The sequence below is a fragment of the Salvelinus alpinus genome, chromosome 30, assembly GCF_045679555.1.
Source record: "Salvelinus alpinus chromosome 30, SLU_Salpinus.1, whole genome shotgun sequence".
NCBI classification, from domain to species: Eukaryota; Metazoa; Chordata; class Actinopteri; order Salmoniformes; family Salmonidae; genus Salvelinus; species Salvelinus alpinus.
Window position 1 is genome coordinate 10,177,860 of NC_092115.1, and position 21,736 is coordinate 10,199,595.

At 43.2% G+C, this 21,736-nt stretch overlaps 6 non-coding genes across 6 annotated transcripts; all 6 read right to left on the minus strand.

The window, feature by feature from the left end:
* Positions 1 to 7,603: 7,603 nt before the first annotated feature.
* On the minus strand, positions 7,604 to 7,675 carry trnaw-cca (transfer RNA tryptophan (anticodon CCA)). The gene has a single exon. It is a non-coding gene; the product is annotated as a tRNA-Trp (tRNA).
* Positions 7,676 to 12,453: 4,778 nt separating this feature from the next.
* On the minus strand, positions 12,454 to 12,525 carry trnaw-cca (transfer RNA tryptophan (anticodon CCA)). The gene has a single exon. It is a non-coding gene; the product is annotated as a tRNA-Trp (tRNA).
* Positions 12,526 to 15,918: 3,393 nt separating this feature from the next.
* On the minus strand, positions 15,919 to 15,990 carry trnaw-cca (transfer RNA tryptophan (anticodon CCA)). Its single transcript has one exon. It is a non-coding gene; the product is annotated as a tRNA-Trp (tRNA).
* Positions 15,991 to 17,304: 1,314 nt separating this feature from the next.
* Positions 17,305 to 17,376, minus strand: trnaw-cca (transfer RNA tryptophan (anticodon CCA)). Its single transcript has one exon. It is a non-coding gene; the product is annotated as a tRNA-Trp (tRNA).
* A 2,007-nt stretch (positions 17,377 to 19,383) lies between these two features.
* Positions 19,384 to 19,455, minus strand: trnaw-cca (transfer RNA tryptophan (anticodon CCA)). The gene has a single exon. It is a non-coding gene; the product is annotated as a tRNA-Trp (tRNA).
* A 1,314-nt stretch (positions 19,456 to 20,769) lies between these two features.
* Positions 20,770 to 20,841, minus strand: trnaw-cca (transfer RNA tryptophan (anticodon CCA)). The gene has a single exon. It is a non-coding gene; the product is annotated as a tRNA-Trp (tRNA).
* Between the last annotated feature and the right edge of the window lie 895 nt (positions 20,842 to 21,736).

A 21,736-nucleotide genomic window follows, 5' to 3' on the forward strand; every position in this document is an offset into this window, starting at 1 on the left:
ACACGCAACCTTCTGATCTGGAGTCAGACGCGCTACCGTTGCGCCACGAAGTCTTGGACAAATTGCATCTTTGGAGGGGATGCCTAGTTCAGATTTTGTTGACTGTATAATTTGGAATGGAGGCCTGGTTCTCTGGGGAAATGTACCATCTGACAATGCCCCCTCATCAGCACTTACCTTTGAAGATCTTCGTCTGGTTGCAGTCACATTCAATTGAAAACTACCCACATCAAAAAAATCCCACTTCCTGGATGGATTTTCCTCAGGTTTTCGCCTGCCATATCAGTTCTGTTATACTCACAGACATAATTTTAACAGTTTTGGAAACTTTAGAGTGTGTTCTATCCAAATCTGCCCATTATATGCATATCCTAGCTTCCGGGCCTGAGTAACAGGCCGTTTACTTGGGGCACGCTTCTCATCCAGACGTTGAAATACTGCCCCCAAGCCATAAGAAGTTAAACTCCCTGTTCGAAGACTGATTTAAGTCTATCAATCACACGGCATCATCTGATTTAGGAATTTGCCGTGTGCCAGGCTTTTGTGAGAGACAATTGTCATGTAAAGCAGCATTGGTTTGTTTGTTTTCGTGCGAGATTAGTACTGTAAAGCCACATTGGTACTAGTGCCGATTCATTGAGTAAAGAAAGCAGAGATTACACACATAAAAACACTGACCACGACGTGATTTGAACACGCAACCTTCTGATCTGGAGTCAGACGCGCTACCGTTGCGCCACGAAGTCTTGGACAAATTGCATCTTTGGAGGGGATGCCTAGTTCAGATTTCGTTGACTGTATAATTTGGAATGGAGGCCTGGTTCTCTGGGGAAATGTACCATCTGGCAATGCCCCCTCGTCAGCACTTACCTTTGAAGATCTTCATCTGGTTGCAGTCACATTCAATTGAAAACTACCCACATCAAAAAAATCCCACTTACTGGATGGATTTTCCTCAGGTTTTCGCCTGCCATATCAGTTCTGTTATACTCACAGACATAATTTTAACAGTTTTGGAAACTTTAGAGTGTGTTCTATCCAAATCTGCCCATTACATGCATATCCTAGCTTCCGGGCCTGAGTAACAGGCCGTTTACTTGGGGCACGCTTCTCATCCAGATGTTGAAATACTGCCCCCAAGCCATAAGAAGTTAAACTCCCTGTTCGAAGACTGATTTAAGTCTATCAATCACACAGCATCATCTGATTTAGGAATTTGCTGTGTGCCAGGCTTTTGTGAGAGACAATTGTCATGTAAAGCAGCATTGGTTTGTTTGTTTTCGTGTGAGATTAGTACTGTAAAGCCACATTGGTACTAGTGCCGATTCATTGAGTAAAGAAAGCAGAGATTACACACATAAAAACACTGACCACGACGTGATTTGAACACGCAACCTTCTGATCTGGAGTCAGACGCGCTACCGTTGCGCCACGAAGTCTTGGACAAATTGCATTTTTGGAGGGGATGCCTAGTTCAGATTTCGTTGACTGTATAATTTGGAATGGAGGCCTGGTTCTCTGGGGAAATGTACCATCTGACAATGCCCCCTCGTCAGCACTTACCTTTGAAGATCTTCATCTGGTTGCAGTCACATTCAATTGAAAACTACCCACATCAAAAAAATCCCACTTCCTGGATGGATTTTCCTCAGGTTTTCGCCTGCCATATCAGTTCTGTTATACTCACAGACATAATTTTAACAGTTTTGGAAACTTTAGAGTGTGTTCTATCCAAATCTGCCCATTACATGCATATCCTAGCTTCCGGGCCTGAGTAACAGGCCGTTTACTTGGGGCACGCTTCTCATCCAGACGTTGAAATACTGCCCCCAAGCCATAAGAAGTTAAACTCCCTGTTCGAAGACTGATTTAAGTCTATCAATCACACAGCATCATCTGATTTAGGAATTTGCCGTGTGCCAGGCTTTTGTGAGAGACAATTGTCATGTAAAGCAGCATTGGTTTGTTTGTTTTCGTGTGAGATTAGTACTGTAAAGCCACATTGGTACTAGTGCTGATTCATTGAGTAAAGAAAGCAGAGATTACACACATAAAAACACTGACCACGACGTGATTTGAACACGCAACCTTCTGATCTGGAGTCAGACGCGCTACCGTTGCGCCACGAAGTCTTGGACAAATTGCATCTTTGGAGGGGATGCCTAGTTCAGATTTCGTTGACTGTATAATTTGGAATGGAGGCCTGGTTCTCTGGGGAAATGTACCATCTGACAATGCCCCCTCGTCAGCACTTACCTTTGAAGATCTTCATCTGGTTGCAGTCACATTCAATTGAAAACTACCCACATCAAAAAAATCCCACTTACTGGATGGATTTTCCTCAGGTTTTCGCCTGCCATATCAGTTCTGTTATACTCACAGACATAATTTTAACAGTTTTGGAAACTTTAGAGTGTGTTCTATCCAAATCTGCCCATTACATGCATATCCTAGCTTCCGGGCCTGAGTAACAGGCCGTTTACTTGGGGCACGCTTCTCATCCAGACGTTGAAATACTGCCCCCAAGCCATAAGAAGTTAAACTCCCTGTTCGAAGACTGATTTAAGTCTATCAATCACACAGCATCATCTGATTTAGGAATTTGCCGTGTGCCAGGCTTTTGTGAGAGACAATTGTCATGTAAAGCAGCATTGGTTTGTTTGTTTTCGTGTGAGATTAGTACTGTAAAGCCACATTGGTACTAGTGCTGATTCATTGAGTAAAGAAAGCAGAGATTACACACATAAAAACACTGACCACGACGTGATTTGAACACGCAACCTACTGATCTGGAGTCAGACGCGCTACCAATGCGCCACGAAGTCTTGGACAAATTGCACCTTTGGAGGGGATGCCTAGTTCAGATTTCGTTGACTGTATAATTTGGAATGGAGGCCTGGTTCTCTGGGGAAATGTACCATCTGACAATGCCCCCTCGTCAGCACTTACCTTTGAAGATCTTCATCTGGTTGCAGTCACATTCAATTGAAAACTACCCACATCAAAAAAATCCCACTTCCTGGATGGATTTTCCTCAGGTTTTCGCCTGCCATATCAGTTCTGTTATACTCACAGACATAATTTTAACCGTTTTGGAAACTTTAGAGTGTGTTCTATCCAAATCTGCCCATTACATGCATATCCTAGCTTCCGGGCCTGAGTAACAGGCCGTTTACTTGGGGCACGCTTCTCATCCAGACGTTGAAATACTGCCCCCAAGCCATAAGAAGTTAAACTCCCTGTTCGAAGACTGATTTAAGTCTATCAATCACACAGCATCATCTGATTTAGGAATTTGCTGTGTGCCAGGCTTTTGTGAGAGACAATTGTCATGTAAAGCAGCATTGGTTTGTTTGTTTTCGTGTGAGATTAGTACTGTAAAGCCACATTGGTACTAGTGCCGATTCATTGAGTAAAGAAAGCAGAGATTACACACATAAAAACACTGACCACGACGTGATTTGAACACGCAACCTTCTGATCTGGAGTCAGACGCGCTACAATTGCCCCACGAAGTCTTGGACAAATTGCATTTTTGGAGGGGATGCCTAGTTCAGATTTCGTTGACTGTATAATTTGGAATGGAGGCCTGGTTCTCTGGGGAAATGTACCATCTGACAATGCCCCCTCGTCAGCACTTACCTTTGAAGATCTTCATCTGGTTGCAGTCACATTCAATTGAAAACTACCCACATCAAAAAAATCCCACTTCCTGGATGGATTTTCCTCAGGTTTTCGCCTGCCATATCAGTTCTGTTATACTCACAGACATAATTTTAACCGTTTTGGAAACTTTAGAGTGTGTTCTATCCAAATCTGCCCATTACATGCATATCCTAGCTTCCGGGCCTGAGTAACAGGCCGTTTACTTGGGGCACGCTTCTCATCCAGACGTTGAAATACTGCCCCCAAGCCATAAGAAGTTAAACTCCCTGTTCGAAGACTGATTTAAGTCTATCAATCACACAGCATCATCTGATTTAGGAATTTGCTGTGTGCCAGGCTTTTGTGAGAGACAATTGTCATGTAAAGCAGCATTGGTTTGTTTGTTTTCGTGTGAGATTAGTACTGTAAAGCCACATTGGTACTAGTGCCGATTCATTGAGTAAAGAAAGCAGAGATTACACACATAAAAACACTGACCACGACATGATTTGAACACGCAACCTTCTGATCTGGAGTCAGACGCGCTACCGTTGCGCCACGAAGTCTTGGACAAATTGCATGTTTGGAGGGGATGCCTAGTTCAGATTTCGTTGACTGTATAATTTGGAATGGAGGCCTGGTTCTCTGGGGAAATGTACCATCTGACAATGCCCCCTCGTCAGCACTTACCTTTGAAGATCTTCATCTGGTTGCAGTCACATTCAATTGAAAACTACCCACATCAAAAAAATCCCACTTCCTGGATGGATTTTCCCCAGGTTTTCGCCTGCCATATCAGTTCTGTTATACTCACAGACATAATTTTAACAGTTTTGGAAACTTTAGAGTGTGTTCTATCCAAATCTGCCCATTACATGCATATCCTAGCTTCCGGGCCTGAGTAACAGGCCGTTTACTTGGGGCACGCTTCTCATCCAGACGTTGAAATACTGCCCCCAAGCCATAAGAAGTTAAACTCCCTGTTCGAAGACTGATTTAAGTCTATCAATCACACAGCATCATCTGATTTAGGAATTTGCAGTGTGCCAGGCTTTTGTGAGAGACAATTGTCATGTAAAGCAGCATTGGTTTGTTTGTTTTCGTGTGAGATTAGTACTGTAAAGCCACATTGGTACTAGTGCTGATTCATTGAGTAAAGAAAGCAGAGATTACACACATAAAAACACTGACCACGACGTGATTTGAACACGCAACCTACTGATCTGGAGTCAGACGCGCTACCGTTGCGCCACGAAGTCTTGGACAAATTGCACCTTTGGAGGGGATGCCTAGTTCAGATTTCGTTGACTGTATAATTTGGAATGGAGGCCTGGTTCTCTGGGGAAATGTACCATCTGACAATGCCCCCTCGTCAGCACTTACCTTTGAAGATCTTCATCTGGTTGCAGTCACATTCAATTGAAAACTACCCACATCAAAAAAATCCCACTTACTGGATGGATTTTCCTCAGGTTTTCGCCTGCCATATCAGTTCTGTTATACTCACAGACATAATTTTAACAGTTTTGGAAACTTTAGAGTGTGTTCTATCCAAATCTGCCCATTACATGCATATCCTAGCTTCCGGGCCTGAATAACAGGCCGTTTACTTGGGGCACGCTTCTCATCCAGATGTTGAAATACTGCCCCCAAGCCATAAGAAGTTAAACTCCCTGTTCGAAGACTGATTTAAGTCTATCAATCACACAGCATCATCTGATTTAGGAATTTGCTGTGTGCCAGGCTTTTGTGAGAGACAATTGTCATGTAAAGCAGCATTGGTTTGTTTGTTTTCGTGTGAGATTAGTACTGTAAAGCCACATTGGTACTAGTGCCGATTCATTGAGTAAAGAAAGCAGAGATTACACACATAAAAACACTGACCACGACGTGATTTGAACACGCAACCTTCTGATCTGGAGTCAGACGCGCTACCGTTGCGCCACGAAGTCTTGGACAAGTTGCATTTTTGGAGGGGATGCCTAGTTCAGATTTCGTTGACTGTATAATTTGGAATGGAGGCCTGGTTCTCTGGGGAAATGTACCATCTGACAATGCCCCCTCGTCAGCACTTACCTTTGAAGATCTTCATCTGGTTGCAGTCACATTCAATTGAAAACTACCCACATCAAAAAAATCCCACTTCCTGGATGGATTTTCCTCAGGTTTTCGCCTGCCATATCAGTTCTGTTATACTCACAGACATAATTTTAACAGTTTTGGAAACTTTAGAGTGTGTTCTATCCAAATCTGCCCATTACATGCATATCCTAGCTTCCGGGCCTGAGTAACAGGCCGTTTACTTGGGGCACGCTTCTCATCCAGACGTTGAAATACTGCCCCCAAGCCATAAGAAGTTAAACTCCCTGTTCGAAGACTGATTTAAGTCTATCAATCACACAGCATCATCTGATTTAGGAATTTGCCGTGTGCCAGGCTTTTGTGAGAGACAATTGTCATGTAAAGCAGCATTGGTTTGTTTGTTTTCGTGTGAGATTAGTACTGTAAAGCCACATTGGTACTAGTGCTGATTCATTGAGTAAAGAAAGCAGAGATTACACACATAAAAACACTGACCACGACATGATTTGAACACGCAACCTTCTGATCTGGAGTCAGACGCGCTACCGTTGCGCCACGAAGTCTTGGACAAATTGCAATTTTGGAGGGGATGCCTAGTTCAGATTTCGTTGACTGTATAATTTGGAATGGAGGCCTGGTTCTCTGGGGAAATGTACCATCTGACAATGCCCCCTCGTCAGCACTTACCTTTGAAGATCTTCATCTGGTTGCAGTCACATTCAATTGAAAACTACCCACATCAAAAAAATCCCACTTCCTGGATGGATTTTCCTCAGGTTTTCGCCTGCCATATCAGTTCTGTTATACTCACAGACATAATTTTAACCGTTTTGGAAACTTTAGAGTGTGTTCTATCCAAATCTGCCCATTACATGCATATCCTAGCTTCCGGGCCTGAGTAACAGGCCGTTTACTTGGGGCACGCTTCTCATCCAGACGTTGAAATACTGCCCCAAGCCATAAGAAGTTAAACTCCCTGTTCGAAGACTGATTTAAGTCTATCAATCACACAGCATCATCTGATTTAGGAATTTGCTGTGTGCCAGGCTTTTGTGAGAGACAATTGTCATGTAAAGCAGCATTGGTTTGTTTGTTTTCGTGTGAGATTAGTACTGTAAAGCCACATTGGTACTAGTGCCGATTCATTGAGTAAAGAAAGCAGAGATTACACACATAAAAACACTGACCACGACGTGATTTGAACACGCAACCTTCTGATCTGGAGTCAGGCGCGCTACCGTTGCGCCACGAAGTCTTGGACAAATTGCACTTTTGGAGGGGATGCCTAGTTCAGATTTCGTTGACTGTATAATTTGGAATGGAGGCCTGGTTCTCTGGGGAAATGTACCATCTGACAATGCCCCCTCGTCAGCACTTACCTTTGAAGATCTTCATCTGGTTGCAGTCACATTCAATTGAAAACTACCCACATCAAAAAAATCCCACTTCCTGGATGGATTTTCCTCAGGTTTTCGCCTGCCATATCAGTTCTGTTATACTCACAGACATAATTTTAACCGTTTTGGAAACTTTAGAGTGTGTTCTATCCAAATCTGCCCATTACATGCATATCCTAGCTTCCGGGCCTGAGTAACAGGCCGTTTACTTGGGGCACGCTTCTCATCCAGACGTTGAAATACTGCCCCCAAGCCATAAGAAGTTAAACTCCCTGTTCGAAGACTGATTTAAGTCTATCAATCACACAGCATCATCTGATTTAGGAATTTGCCGTGTGCCAGGCTTTTGTGAGAGACAATTGTCATGTAAAGCAGCATTGGTTTGTTTGTTTTCGTGTGAGATTAGTACTGTAAAGCCACATTGGTACTAGTGCTGATTCATTGAGTAAAGAAAGCAGAGATTACACACATAAAAACACTGACCACGACGTGATTTGAACACGCAACCTTCTGATCTGGAGTCAGATGCGCTACCATTGCGCCACGAAGTCTTGGACAAATTGCACCTTTGGAGGGGATGCCTAGTTCAGATTTCGTTGACTGTATAATTTGGAATGGAGGCCTGGTTCTCTGGGGAAATGTACCATCTGACAATGCCCCCTCGTCAGCACTTACCTTTGAAGATCTTCATCTGGTTGCAGTCACATTCAATTGAAAACTACCCACATCAAAAAAATCCCACTTACTGGATGGATTTTCCTCAGGTTTTCGCCTGCCATATCAGTTCTGTTATACTCACAGACATAATTTTAACAGTTTTGGAAACTTTAGAGTGTGTTCTATCCAAATCTGCCCATTACATGCATATCCTAGCTTCCGGGCCTGAATAACAGGCCGTTTACTTGGGGCACGCTTCTCATCCAGATGTTGAAATACTGCCCCCAAGCCATAAGAAGTTAAACTCCCTGTTCGAAGACTGATTTAAGTCTATCAATCACACAGCATCATCTGATTTAGGAATTTGCTGTGTGCCAGGCTTTTGTGAGAGACAATTGTCATGTAAAGCAGCATTGGTTTGTTTGTTTTCGTGTGAGATTAGTACTGTAAAGCCACATTGGTACTAGTGCCGATTCATTGAGTAAAGAAAGCAGAGATTACACACATAAAAACACTGACCACGACGTGATTTGAACACGCAACCTTCTGATCTGGAGTCAGACGCGCTACCGTTGCGCCACGAAGTCTTGGAAAAATTGCACTTTTGGAGGGGATGCCTAGTTCAGATTTCGTTGACTGTATAATTTGGAATGGAGGCCTGGTTCTCTGGGGAAATGTACCATCTGACAATGCCCCCTCGTCAGCACTTACCTTTGAAGATCTTCATCTGGTTGCAGTCACATTCAATTGAAAACTACCCACATCAAAAAAATCCCACTTCCTGGATGGATTTTCCTCAGGTTTTCGCCTGCCATATCAGTTCTGTTATACTCACAGACATAATTTTAACCGTTTTGGAAACTTTAGAGTGTGTTCTATCCAAATCTGCCCATTACATGCATATCCTAGCTTCCGGGCCTGAGTAACAGGCCGTTTACTTGGGGCACGCTTCTCATCCAGACGTTGAAATACTGCCCCCAAGCCATAAGAAGTTAAACTCCCTGTTCGAAGACTGATTTAAGTCTATCAATCACACAGCATCATCTGATTTAGGAATTTGCCGTGTGCCAGGCTTTTGTGAGAGACAATTGTCATGTAAAGCAGCATTGGTTTGTTTGTTTTCGTGTGAGATTAGTACTGTAAAGCCACATTGGTACTAGTGCCGATTCATTGAGTAAAGAAAGCAGAGATTACACACATAAAAACACTGACCACGACATGATTTGAACACGCAACCTTCTGATCTGGAGTCAGACGCGCTACCGTTGCGCCACGAAGTCTTGGACAAATTGCATTTTTGGAGGGGATGCCTAGTTCAGATTTCGTTGACTGTATAATTTGGAATGGAGGCCTGGTTCTCTGGGGAAATGTACCATCTGACAATGCCCCCTCGTCAGCACTTACCTTTGAAGATCTTCATCTGGTTGCAGTCACATTCAATTGAAAACTACCCACATCAAAAAAATCCCACTTCCTGGATGGATTTTCCCCAGGTTTTCGCCTGCCATATCAGTTCTGTTATACTCACAGACATAATTTTAACAGTTTTGGAAACTTTAGAGTGTGTTCTATCCAAATCTGCCCATTACATGCATATCCTAGCTTCCGGGCCTGAGTAACAGGCCGTTTACTTGGGGCACGCTTCTCATCCAGACGTTGAAATACTGCCCCCAAGCCATAAGAAGTTAAACTCCCTGTTCGAAGACTGATTTAAGTCTATCAATCACACAGCATCATCTGATTTAGGAATTTGCCGTGTGCCAGGCTTTTGTGAGAGACAATTGTCATGTAAAGCAGCATTGGTTTGTTTGTTTTCGTGTGAGATTAGTACTGTAAAGCCACATTGGTACTAGTGCTGATTCATTGAGTAAAGAAAGCAGAGATTACACACATAAAAACACTGACCACGACGTGATTTGAACACGCAACCTACTGATCTGGAGTCAGACGCGCTACCGTTGCGCCACGAAGTCTTGGACAAATTGCACCTTTGGAGGGGATGCCTAGTTCAGATTTCGTTGACTGTATAATTTGGAATGGAGGCCTGGTTCTCTGGGGAAATGTACCATCTGACAATGCCCCCTCGTCAGCACTTACCTTTGAAGATCTTCATCTGGTTGCAGTCACATTCAATTGAAAACTACCCACATCAAAAAAATCCCACTTACTGGATGGATTTTCCTCAGGTTTTCGCCTGCCATATCAGTTCTGTTATACTCACAGACATAATTTTAACAGTTTTGGAAACTTTAGAGTGTGTTCTATCCAAATCTGCCCATTACATGCATATCCTAGCTTCCGGGCCTGAATAACAGGCCGTTTACTTGGGGCACGCTTCTCATCCAGATGTTGAAATACTGCCCCCAAGCCATAAGAAGTTAAACTCCCTGTTCGAAGACTGATTTAAGTCTATCAATCACACAGCATCATCTGATTTAGGAATTTGCTGTGTGCCAGGCTTTTGTGAGAGACAATTGTCATGTAAAGCAGCATTGGTTTGTTTGTTTTCGTGTGAGATTAGTACTGTAAAGCCACATTGGTACTAGTGCCGATTCATTGAGTAAAGAAAGCAGAGATTACACACATAAAAACACTGACCACGACGTGATTTGAACACGCAACCTTCTGATCTGGAGTCAGACGCGCTACCGTTGCGCCACGAAGTCTTGGACAAGTTGCATTTTTGGAGGGGATGCCTAGTTCAGATTTCGTTGACTGTATAATTTGGAATGGAGGCCTGGTTCTCTGGGGAAATGTACCATCTGACAATGCCCCCTCGTCAGCACTTACCTTTGAAGATCTTCATCTGGTTGCAGTCACATTCAATTGAAAACTACCCACATCAAAAAAATCCCACTTCCTGGATGGATTTTCCTCAGGTTTTCGCCTGCCATATCAGTTCTGTTATACTCACAGACATAATTTTAACAGTTTTGGAAACTTTAGAGTGTGTTCTATCCAAATCTGCCCATTACATGCATATCCTAGCTTCCGGGCCTGAGTAACAGGCCGTTTACTTGGGGCACGCTTCTCATCCAGACGTTGAAATACTGCCCCCAAGCCATAAGAAGTTAAACTCCCTGTTCGAAGACTGATTTAAGTCTATCAATCACACAGCATCATCTGATTTAGGAATTTGCCATGTGCCAGGCTTTTGTGAGAGACAATTGTCATGTAAAGCAGCATTGGTTTGTTTGTTTTCGTGTGAGATTAGTACTGTAAAGCCACATTGGTACTAGTGCTGATTCATTGAGTAAAGAAAGCAGAGATTACACACATAAAAACACTGACCACGACATGATTTGAACACGCAACCTTCTGATCTGGAGTCAGACGCGCTACCGTTGCGCCACGAAGTCTTGGACAAATTGCAATTTTGGAGGGGATGCCTAGTTCAGATTTCGTTGACTGTATAATTTGGAATGGAGGCCTGGTTCTCTGGGGAAATGTACCATCTGACAATGCCCCCTCGTCAGCACTTACCTTTGAAGATCTTCATCTGGTTGCAGTCACATTCAATTGAAAACTACCCACATCAAAAAAATCCCACTTCCTGGATGGATTTTCCTCAGGTTTTCGCCTGCCATATCAGTTCTGTTATACTCACAGACATAATTTTAACCGTTTTGGAAACTTTAGAGTGTGTTCTATCCAAATCTGCCCATTACATGCATATCCTAGCTTCCGGGCCTGAGTAACAGGCCGTTTACTTGGGGCACGCTTCTCATCCAGACGTTGAAATACTGCCCCAAGCCATAAGAAGTTAAACTCCCTGTTCGAAGACTGATTTAAGTCTATCAATCACACAGCATCATCTGATTTAGGAATTTGCTGTGTGCCAGGCTTTTGTGAGAGACAATTGTCATGTAAAGCAGCATTGGTTTGTTTGTTTTCGTGTGAGATTAGTACTGTAAAGCCACATTGGTACTAGTGCCGATTCATTGAGTAAAGAAAGCAGAGATTACACACATAAAAACACTGACCACGACGTGATTTGAACACGCAACCTTCTGATCTGGAGTCAGACGCGCTACCGTTGCGCCACGAAGTCTTGGACAAATTGCACTTTTGGAGGGGATGCCTAGTTCAGATTTCGTTGACTGTATAATTTGGAATGGAGGCCTGGTTCTCTGGGGAAATGTACCATCTGACAATGCCCCCTCGTCAGCACTTACCTTTGAAGATCTTCATCTGGTTGCAGTCACATTCAATTGAAAACTACCCACATCAAAAAAATCCCACTTCCTGGATGGATTTTCCTCAGGTTTTCGCCTGCCATATCAGTTCTGTTATACTCACAGACATAATTTTAACCGTTTTGGAAACTTTAGAGTGTGTTCTATCCAAATCTGCCCATTACATGCATATCCTAGCTTCCGGGCCTGAGTAACAGGCCGTTTACTTGGGGCACGCTTCTCATCCAGACGTTGAAATACTGCCCCCAAGCCATAAGAAGTTAAACTCCCTGTTCGAAGACTGATTTAAGTCTATCAATCACACAGCATCATCTGATTTAGGAATTTGCCGTGTGCCAGGCTTTTGTGAGAGACAATTGTCATGTAAAGCAGCATTGGTTTGTTTGTTTTCGTGTGAGATTAGTACTGTAAAGCCACATTGGTACTAGTGCTGATTCATTGAGTAAAGAAAGCAGAGATTACACACATAAAAACACTGACCACGACGTGATTTGAACACGCAACCTTCTGATCTGGAGTCAGATGCGCTACCATTGCGCCACGAAGTCTTGGACAAATTGCACCTTTGGAGGGGATGCCTAGTTCAGATTTCGTTGACTGTATAATTTGGAATGGAGGCCTGGTTCTCTGGGGAAATGTACCATCTGACAATGCCCCCTCGTCAGCACTTACCTTTGAAGATCTTCATCTGGTTGCAGTCACATTCAGTTGAAAACTACCCACATCAAAAAAATCCCACTTACTGGATGGATTTTCCTCAGGTTTTCGCCTGCCATATCAGTTCTGTTATACTCACAGACATAATTTTAACAGTTTTGGAAACTTTAGAGTGTGTTCTATCCAAATCTGCCCATTACATGCATATCCTAGCTTCCGGGCCTGAGTAACAGGCCGTTTACTTGGGGCATGCTTCTCATCCAGACGTTGAAATACTGCCCCCAAGCCATAAGAAGTTAAACTCCCTGTTCGAAGACTGATTTAAGTCTATCAATCACACAGCATCATCTGATTTAGGAATTTGCTGTGTGCCAGGCTTTTGTGAGAGACAATTGTCATGTAAAGCAGCATTGGTTTGTTTGTTTTCGTGTGAGATTAGTACTGTAAAGCCACATTGGTACTAGTGCCGATTCATTGAGTAAAGAAAGCAGAGATTACACACATAAATACACTGACCACGACATGATTTGAACACGCAACCTTCTGATCTGGAGTCAGACGCACTACCGTTGCGCCACGAAGTCTTGGACAAATTGCATTTTTGGAGGGGATGCCTAGTTCAGATTTCGTTGACTGTATAATTTGGAATGGAGGCCTGGTTCTCTGGGGAAATGTACCATCTGACAATGCCCCCTCGTCAGCACTTACCTTTGAAGATCTTCATCTGGTTGCAGTCACATTCAATTGAAAACTACCCACATCAAAAAAATCCCACTTCCTGGATGGATTTTCCTCAGGTTTTCGCCTGCCATATCAGTTCTGTTATACTCACAGACATAATTTTAACCGTTTTGGAAACGTTAGAGTGTGTTCTATCCAAATCTGCCCATTACATGCATATCCTAGCTTCCGGGCCTGAGTAACAGGCCGTTTACTTGGGGCACGCTTCTCATCCAGACGTTGAAATACTGCCCCCAAGCCATAAGAAGTTAAACTCCCTGTTCGAAGACTGATTTAAGTCTATCAATCACACAGCATCATCTGATTTAGGAATTTGCCGTGTGCCAGGCTTTTGTGAGAGACAATTGTCATGTAAAGCAGCATTGGTTTGTTTGTTTTCGTGCGAGATTAGTACTGTAAAGCCACATTGGTACTAGTGCCGATTCATTGAGTAAAGAAAGCAGAGATTACACACATAAAAACACTGACCACGACGTGATTTGAACACGCAACCTTCTGATCTGGAGTCAGACGCGCTACCGTTGCGCCACGAAGTCTTGGACAAATTGCATCTTTGGAGGGGATGCCTAGTTCAGATTTCGTTGACTGTATAATTTGGAATGGAGGCCTGGTTCTCTGGGGAAATGTACCATCTGACAATGCCCCCTCGTCAGCACTTACCTTTGAAGATCTTCATCTGGTTGCAGTCACATTCAATTGAAAACTACCCACATCAAAAAAATCCCACTTCCTGGATGGATTTTCCTCAGGTTTTCGCCTGCCATATCAGTTCTGTTATACTCACAGACATAATTTTAACAGTTTTGGAAACTTTAGAGTGTGTTCTATCCAAATCTGCCCATTACATGCATATCCTAGCTTCCGGGCCTGAGTAACAGGCCGTTTACTTGGGGCACGCTTCTCATCCAGACGTTGAAATACTGCCCCCAAGCCATAAGAAGTTAAACTCCCTGTTCGAAGACTGATTTAAGTCTATCAATCACACAGCATCATCTGATTTAGGAATTTGCCGTGTGCCAGGCTTTTGTGAGAGACAATTGTCATGTAAAGCAGCATTGGTTTGTTTGTTTTCGTGCGAGATTAGTACTGTAAAGCCACATTGGTACTAGTGCCGATTCATTGAGTAAAGAAAGCAGAGATTACACACATAAAAACACTGACCACGACGTGATTTGAACACGCAACCTTCTGATCTGGAGTCAGACGCGCTACCGTTGCGCCACGAAGTCTTGGAGAAATTGCATCTTTGGAGGGGATGCCTAGTTCAGATTTCGTTGACTGTATAATTTGGAATGGAGGCCTGGTTCTCTGGGGAAATGTACCATCTGACAATGCCCCCTCGTCAGCACTTACCTTTGAAGATCTTCATCTGGTTGCAGTCACATTCAATTGAAAACTACCCACATCAAAAAAATCCCACTTCCTGGATGGATTTTCCTCAGGTTTTCGCCTGCCATATCAGTTCTGTTATACTCACAGACATAATTTTAACAGTTTTGGAAACTTTAGAGTGTGTTCTATCCAAATCTGCCCATTACATGCATATCCTAGCTTCCGGGCCTGAGTAACAGGCCATTTACTTGGGGCACGCTTCTCATCCAGACGTTGAAATACTGCCCCCAAGCCATAAGAAGTTAAACTCCCTGTTCGAAGACTGATTTAAGTCTATCAATCACACAGCATCATCTGATTTAGGAATTTGCTGTGTGCCAGGCTTTTGTGAGAGACAATTGTCATGTAAAGCAGCATTGGTTTGTTTGTTTTCGTGTGAGATTAGTACTGTAAAGCCACATTGGTACTAGTGCCGATTCATTGAGTAAAGAAAGCAGAGATTACACACATAAAAACACTGACCACGACGTGATTTGAACACGCAAGCTTCTGATCTGGAGTCAGACACGCTACCGTTGCGCCACGAAGTCTTGGACAAATTGCATTTTTGGAGGGGATGCCTAGTTCAGATTTTGTTGACTGTATAATTTGGAATGGAGGCCTGGTTCTCTGGGGAAATGTACCATCTGACAATGCCCCCTCGTCAGCACTTACCTTTGAAGATCTTCATCTGGTTGCAGTCACATTCAATTGAAAACTACCCACATCAAAAAAATCCCACTTCCTGGATGGATTTTCCTCAGGTTTTCGCCTGCCATATCAGTTCTGTTATACTCACAGACATAATTTTAACCGTTTTGGAAACTTTAGAGTGTGTTCTATCCAAATCTGCCCATTACATGCATATCCTAGCTTCCGGGCCTGAGTAACAGGCCGTTTACTTGGGGCACGCTTCTCATCCAGACGTTGAAATACTGCCCCCAAGCCATAAGAAGTTAAACTCCCTGTTCGAAGACTGATTTAAGTCTATCAATCACACAGCATCATCTGATTTAGGAATTTGCCGTGTGCCAGGCTTTTGTGAGAGACAATTGTCATGTAAAGCAGCATTGGTTTGTTTGTTTTCGTGTGAGATTAGTACTGTAAAGCCACATTGGTACTAGTGCTGATTCATTGAGTAAAGAAAGCAGAGATTACACACATAAAAACACTGACTACGACGTGATTTGAACACGCAACCTTCTGATCTGGAGTCAGACGCGCTACCGTTGCGCCACGAAGTCTTGGACAAATTGCATCTTTGGAGGGGATGCCTAGTTCAGATTTCGTTGACTGTATAATTTGGAATGGAGGCCTGGTTCTCTGGGGAAATGTACCATCTGACAATGCCCCCTCGTCAGCACTTACCTTTGAAGATCTTCATCTGGTTGCAGTCACATTCAATTGAAAACTACCCACATCAAAAAAATCCCACTTCCTGGATGGATTTTCCTCCGGTTTTCGCCTTTCATATCAGTTCTGTTATACTCACAGACATAATTTTAACAGTTTTGGAAACTTTAGAGTGTGTTCTATCCAAATCTGCCCATTACATGCATATCCTAGCTTCCGGGCCTGAGTAACAGGCCGTTTACTTGGGGCACGCTTCTCATCCAGACGTTGAAATACTGCCCCCAAGCCATAAGAAGTTAAACTCCCTGTTCGAAGACTGATTTAAGTCTATCAATCACACAGCATCATCTGATTTAGGAATTTGCTGTGTGCCAGGCTTTTGTGAGAGACAATTGTCATGTAAAGCAGCATTGGTTTGTTTGTTTTCGTGTGAGATTAGTACTGTAAAGCCACATTGGTACTAGTGCCGATTCATTGAGTAAAGAAAGCAGAGATTACACACATAAAAACACTGACCACGACGTGATTTGAACACGCAACCTTCTGATCTGGAGTCAGACGCGCTACCGTTGCGCCACGAAGTCTTGGACAAATTGCATTTTTGGAGGGGATGCCTAGTTCAGATTTCGTTGACTGTATAATTTGGAATGGAGGCCTGGTTCTCTGGGGAAATGTACCATCTGACAATGCCCCCTCGTCAGCACTTACCTTTGAAGATCTTCATCTGGTTGCAGTCACATTCAATTGAAAACTACCCACATCAAAAAAATCCCACTTCCTGGATGGATTTTCCTCAGGTTTTCGCCTGCCATATCAGTTCTGTTATACTCACAGACATAATTTTAACCGTTTTGGAAACTTTAGAGTGTGTTCTATCCAAATCTGCCCATTACATGCATATCCTAGCTTCCGGGCCTGAGTAACAGGCCGTTTACTTGGGGCACGCTTCTCATCCAGACGTTGAAATACTGCCCCCAAGCCATAAGAAGTTAAACTCCCTGTTCGAAGACTGATTTAAGTCTATCAATCACACACCATCATCTGATTTAGGAATTTGCCGTGTGCCAGGCTTTTGTGAGAGACAATTGTCATGTAAAGCAGCATTGGTTTGTTTGTTTTCGTGTGAGATTAGTACTGTAAAGCCACATTGGTACTAGTGCTGATTCATTGAGTAAAGAAAGCAGAGATTACACACATAAAAACACTGACTACGACGTGATTTGAACACGCAACCTTCTGATCTGGAGTCAGACGCGCTACCGTTGCGCCACGAAGTCTTGGACAAATTGCATCTTTGGAGGGGATGCCTAGTTCAGATTTCGTTGACTGTATAATTTGGAATGGAGGCCTGGTTCTCTGGGGAAATGTACCATCTGACAATGCCCCCTCGTCAGCACTTACCTTTGAAGATCTTCATCTGGTTGCAGTCACATTCAATTGAAAACTACCCACATCAAAAAAATCCCACTTCCTGGATGGATTTTCCTCAGGTTTTCGCCTGCCATATCAGTTCTGTTATACTCACAGACATAATTTTAACAGTTTTGGAAACTTTAGAGTGTGTTCTATCCAAATCTGCCCATTACATGCATATCCTAGCTTCCGGGCCTGAGTAACAGGCCGTTTACTTGGGGCACGCTTCTCATCCAGACGTTGAAATACTGCCCCCAAGCCATAAGAAGTTAAACTCCCTGTTCGAAGACTGATTTAAGTCTATCAATCACACAGCATCATCTGATTTAGGAATTTGCTGTGTGCCAGGCTTTTGTGAGAGACAATTGTCATGTAAAGCAGCATTGGTTTGTTTGTTTTCGTGTGAGATTAGTACTGTAAAGCCACATTGGTACTAGTGCCGATTCATTGAGTAAAGAAAGCAGAGATTACACACATAAAAACACTGACCACGACGTGATTTGAACACGCAACCTTCTGATCTGGAGTCAGACGCGCTACCGTTGCACCACGAAGTCTTGGACAAATTGCATTTTTGGAGGGGATGCCTAGTTCAGATTTCGTTGACTGTATAATTTGGAATGGAGGCCTGGTTCTCTGGGGAAATGTACCATCTGACAATGCCCCCTCGTCAGCACTTACCTTTGAAGATCTTCATCTGGTTGCAGTCACATTCAATTGAAAACTACCCACATCAAAAAAATCCCACTTCCTGGATGGATTTTCCTCAGGTTTTCGCCTGCCATATCAGTTCTGTTATACTCACAGACATAATTTTAACCGTTTTGGAAACTTTAGAGTGTGTTCTATCCAAATCTGCCCATTACATGCATATCCTAGCTTCCGGGCCTGAGTAACAGGCCGTTTACTTGGGGCACGCTTCTCATCCAGACGTTGAAATACTGCCCCCAAGCCATAAGAAGTTAAACTCCCTGTTCGAAGACTGATTTAAGTCTATCAATCACACAGCATCATCTGATTTAGGAATTTGCCGTGTGCCAGGCTTTTGTGAGAGACAATTGTCATGTAAAGCAGCATTGGTTTGTTTGTTTTCGTGTGAGATTAGTACTGTAAAGCCACATTGGTACTAGTGCCGATTCATTGAGTAAAGAAAGCAGAGATTACACACATAAAAACACTGACCACGACGTGATTTGAACACGCAACCTTCTGATCTGGAGTCAGACGCGCTACCGTTGCGCCACGAAGTCTTGGACAAATTGCATTTTTGGAGGGGATGCCTAGTTCAGATTTCGTTGACTGTATAATTTGGAATGGAGGCCTGGTTCTCTGGGGAAATGTACCATCTGACAATGCCCCCTCGTCAGCACTTACCTTTGAAGATCTTCATCTGGTTGCAGTCACATTCAATTGAAAACTACCCACATCAAAAAAATCCCACTTCCTGGATGGATTTTCCTCAGGTTTTCGCCTGCCATATCAGTTCTGTTATACTCACAGACATAATTTTAACCGTTTTGGAAACTTTAGAGTGTGTTCTATCCAAATCTGCCCATTACATGCATATCCTAGCTTCCGGGCCTGAGTAACAGGCCGTTTACTTGGGGCACGCTTCTCATCCAGACGTTGAAATACTGCCCCCAAGCCATAAGAAGTTAAACTCCCTGTTCGAAGACTGATTTAAGTCTATCAATCACACACCATCATCTGATTTAGGAATTTGCCGTGTGCCAGGCTTTTGTGAGAGACAATTGTCATGTAAAGCAGCATTGGTTTGTTTGTTTTCGTGTGAGATTAGTACTGTAAAGCCACATTGGTACTAGTGCTGATTCATTGAGTAAAGAAAGCAGAGATTACACACATAAAAACACTGACTACGACGTGATTTGAACACGCAACCTTCTGATCTGGAGTCAGACGCGCTACCGTTGCGCCACGAAGTCTTGGACAAATTGCATCTTTGGAGGGGATGCCTAGTTCAGATTTCGTTGACTGTATAATTTGGAATGGAGGCCTGGTTCTCTGGGGAAATGTACCATCTGACAATGCCCCCTCGTCAGCACTTACCTTTGAAGATCTTCATCTGGTTGCAGTCACATTCAATTGAAAACTACCCACATCAAAAAAATCCCACTTCCTGGATGGATTTTCCTCAGGTTTTCGCCTGCCATATCAGTTCTGTTATACTCACAGACATAATTTTAACAGTTTTGGAAACTTTAGAGTGTGTTCTATCCAAATCTGCCCATTACATGCATATCCTAGCTTCCGGGCCTGAGTAACAGGCCGTTTACTTGGGGCACGCTTCTCATCCAGACGTTGAAATACTGCCCCCAAGCCATAAGAAGTTAAACTCCCTGTTCGAAGACTGATTTAAGTCTATCAATCACACAGCATCATCTGATTTAGGAATTTGCTGTGTGCCAGGCTTTTGTGAGAGACAATTGTCATGTAAAGCAGCATTGGTTTGTTTGTTTTCGTGTGAGATTAGTACTGTAAAGCCACATTGGTACTAGTGCCGATTCATTGAGTAAAGAAAGCAGAGATTACACACATAAAAACACTGACCACGACGTGATTTGAACACGCAACCTTCTGATCTGGAGTCAGACGCGCTACCGTTGCGCCACGAAGTCTTGGACAAATTGCATTTTTGGAGGGGATGCCTAGTTCAGATTTCGTTGACTGTATAATTTGGAATGGAGGCCTGGTTCTCTGGGGAAATGTACCATCTGACAATGCCCCCTCGTCAGCACTTACCTTTGAAGATCTTCATCTGGTTGCAGTCACATTCAATTGAAAACTACCCACATCAAAAAAATCCCACTTCCTGGATGGATTTTCCTCAGGTTTTCGCCTGCCATATCAGTTCTGTTATACTCACAGACATAATTTTAACCGTTTTGGAAACTTTAGAGTGTGTTCTATCCAAATCTGCCCATTACATGCATATCCTAGCTTCCGGGCCTGAGTAACAGGCCGTTTACTTGGGGCACGCTTCTCATCCAGACGTTGAAATACTGCCCCCAAGCCATAAGAAGTTAAACTCCCTGTTCGAAGACTGATTTAAGTCTATCAATCACACAGCATCATCTGATTTAGGAATTTGCCGTGTGCCAGGCTTTTGTGAGAGACAATTGTCATGTAAAGCAGCATTGGTTTGTTTGTTTTCGTGTGAGATTAGTACTGTAAAGCCACATTGGTACTAGTGCTGATTCATTGAGTAAAGAAAGCAGAGATTACACACATAAAAACACTGACCACGACGTGATTTGAACACGCAACCTTCTGATCTGGAGTCAGATGCGCTACCATTGCGCCACGAAGTCTTGGACAAATTGCACCTTTGGAGGGGATGACTAGTTCAGATTTCGTTGACTGTATAATTTGGAATGGAGGCCTGGTTCTCTGGGGAAATGTACCATCTGACAATGCCCCCTCGTCAGCACTTACCTTTGAAGATCTTCATCTGGTTGCAGTCACATTCAATTGAAAACTACCCACATCAAAAAAATCCCACTTCCTGGATGGATTTTCCTCAGGTTTTCGCCTGCCATATCAGTTCTGTTATACTCACAGACATAATTTTAACAGTTTTGGAAACTTTAGAGTGTGTTCTATCCAAATCTGCCCATTACATGCATATCCTAGCTTCCGGGCCTGAGTAACAGGCCGTTTACTTGGGGCATGCTTCTCATCCAGACGTTGAAATACTGCCCCCAAGCCATAAGAAGTTAAACTCCCTGTTCGAAGACTGATTTAAGTCTATCAATCACACAGCATCATCTGATTTAGGAATTTGCTGTGTGCCAGGCTTTTGTGAGAGACAATTGTCATGTAAAGCAGCATTGGTTTGTTTGTTTTCGTGTGAGATTAGTACTGTAAAGCCACATTGGTACTAGTGCCGATTCATTGAGTAAAGAAAGCAGAGATTACACACATAAAAACACTGACCACGACGTGATTTGAACACGCAACCTTCTGATCTGGAGTCAGACGCGCTACCGTTGCGCCACGAAGTCTTGGACAAATTGCATTTTTGGAGGGGATGCCTAGTTCAGATTTCGTTGACTGTATAATTTGGAATGGAGGCCTGGTTCTCTGGGGAAATGTACCATCTGACAATGCCCCCTCGTCAGCACTTACCTTTGAAGATCTTCATCTGGTTGCAGTCACATTCAATTGAAAACTACCCACATCAAAAAAATCCCACTTCCTGGATGG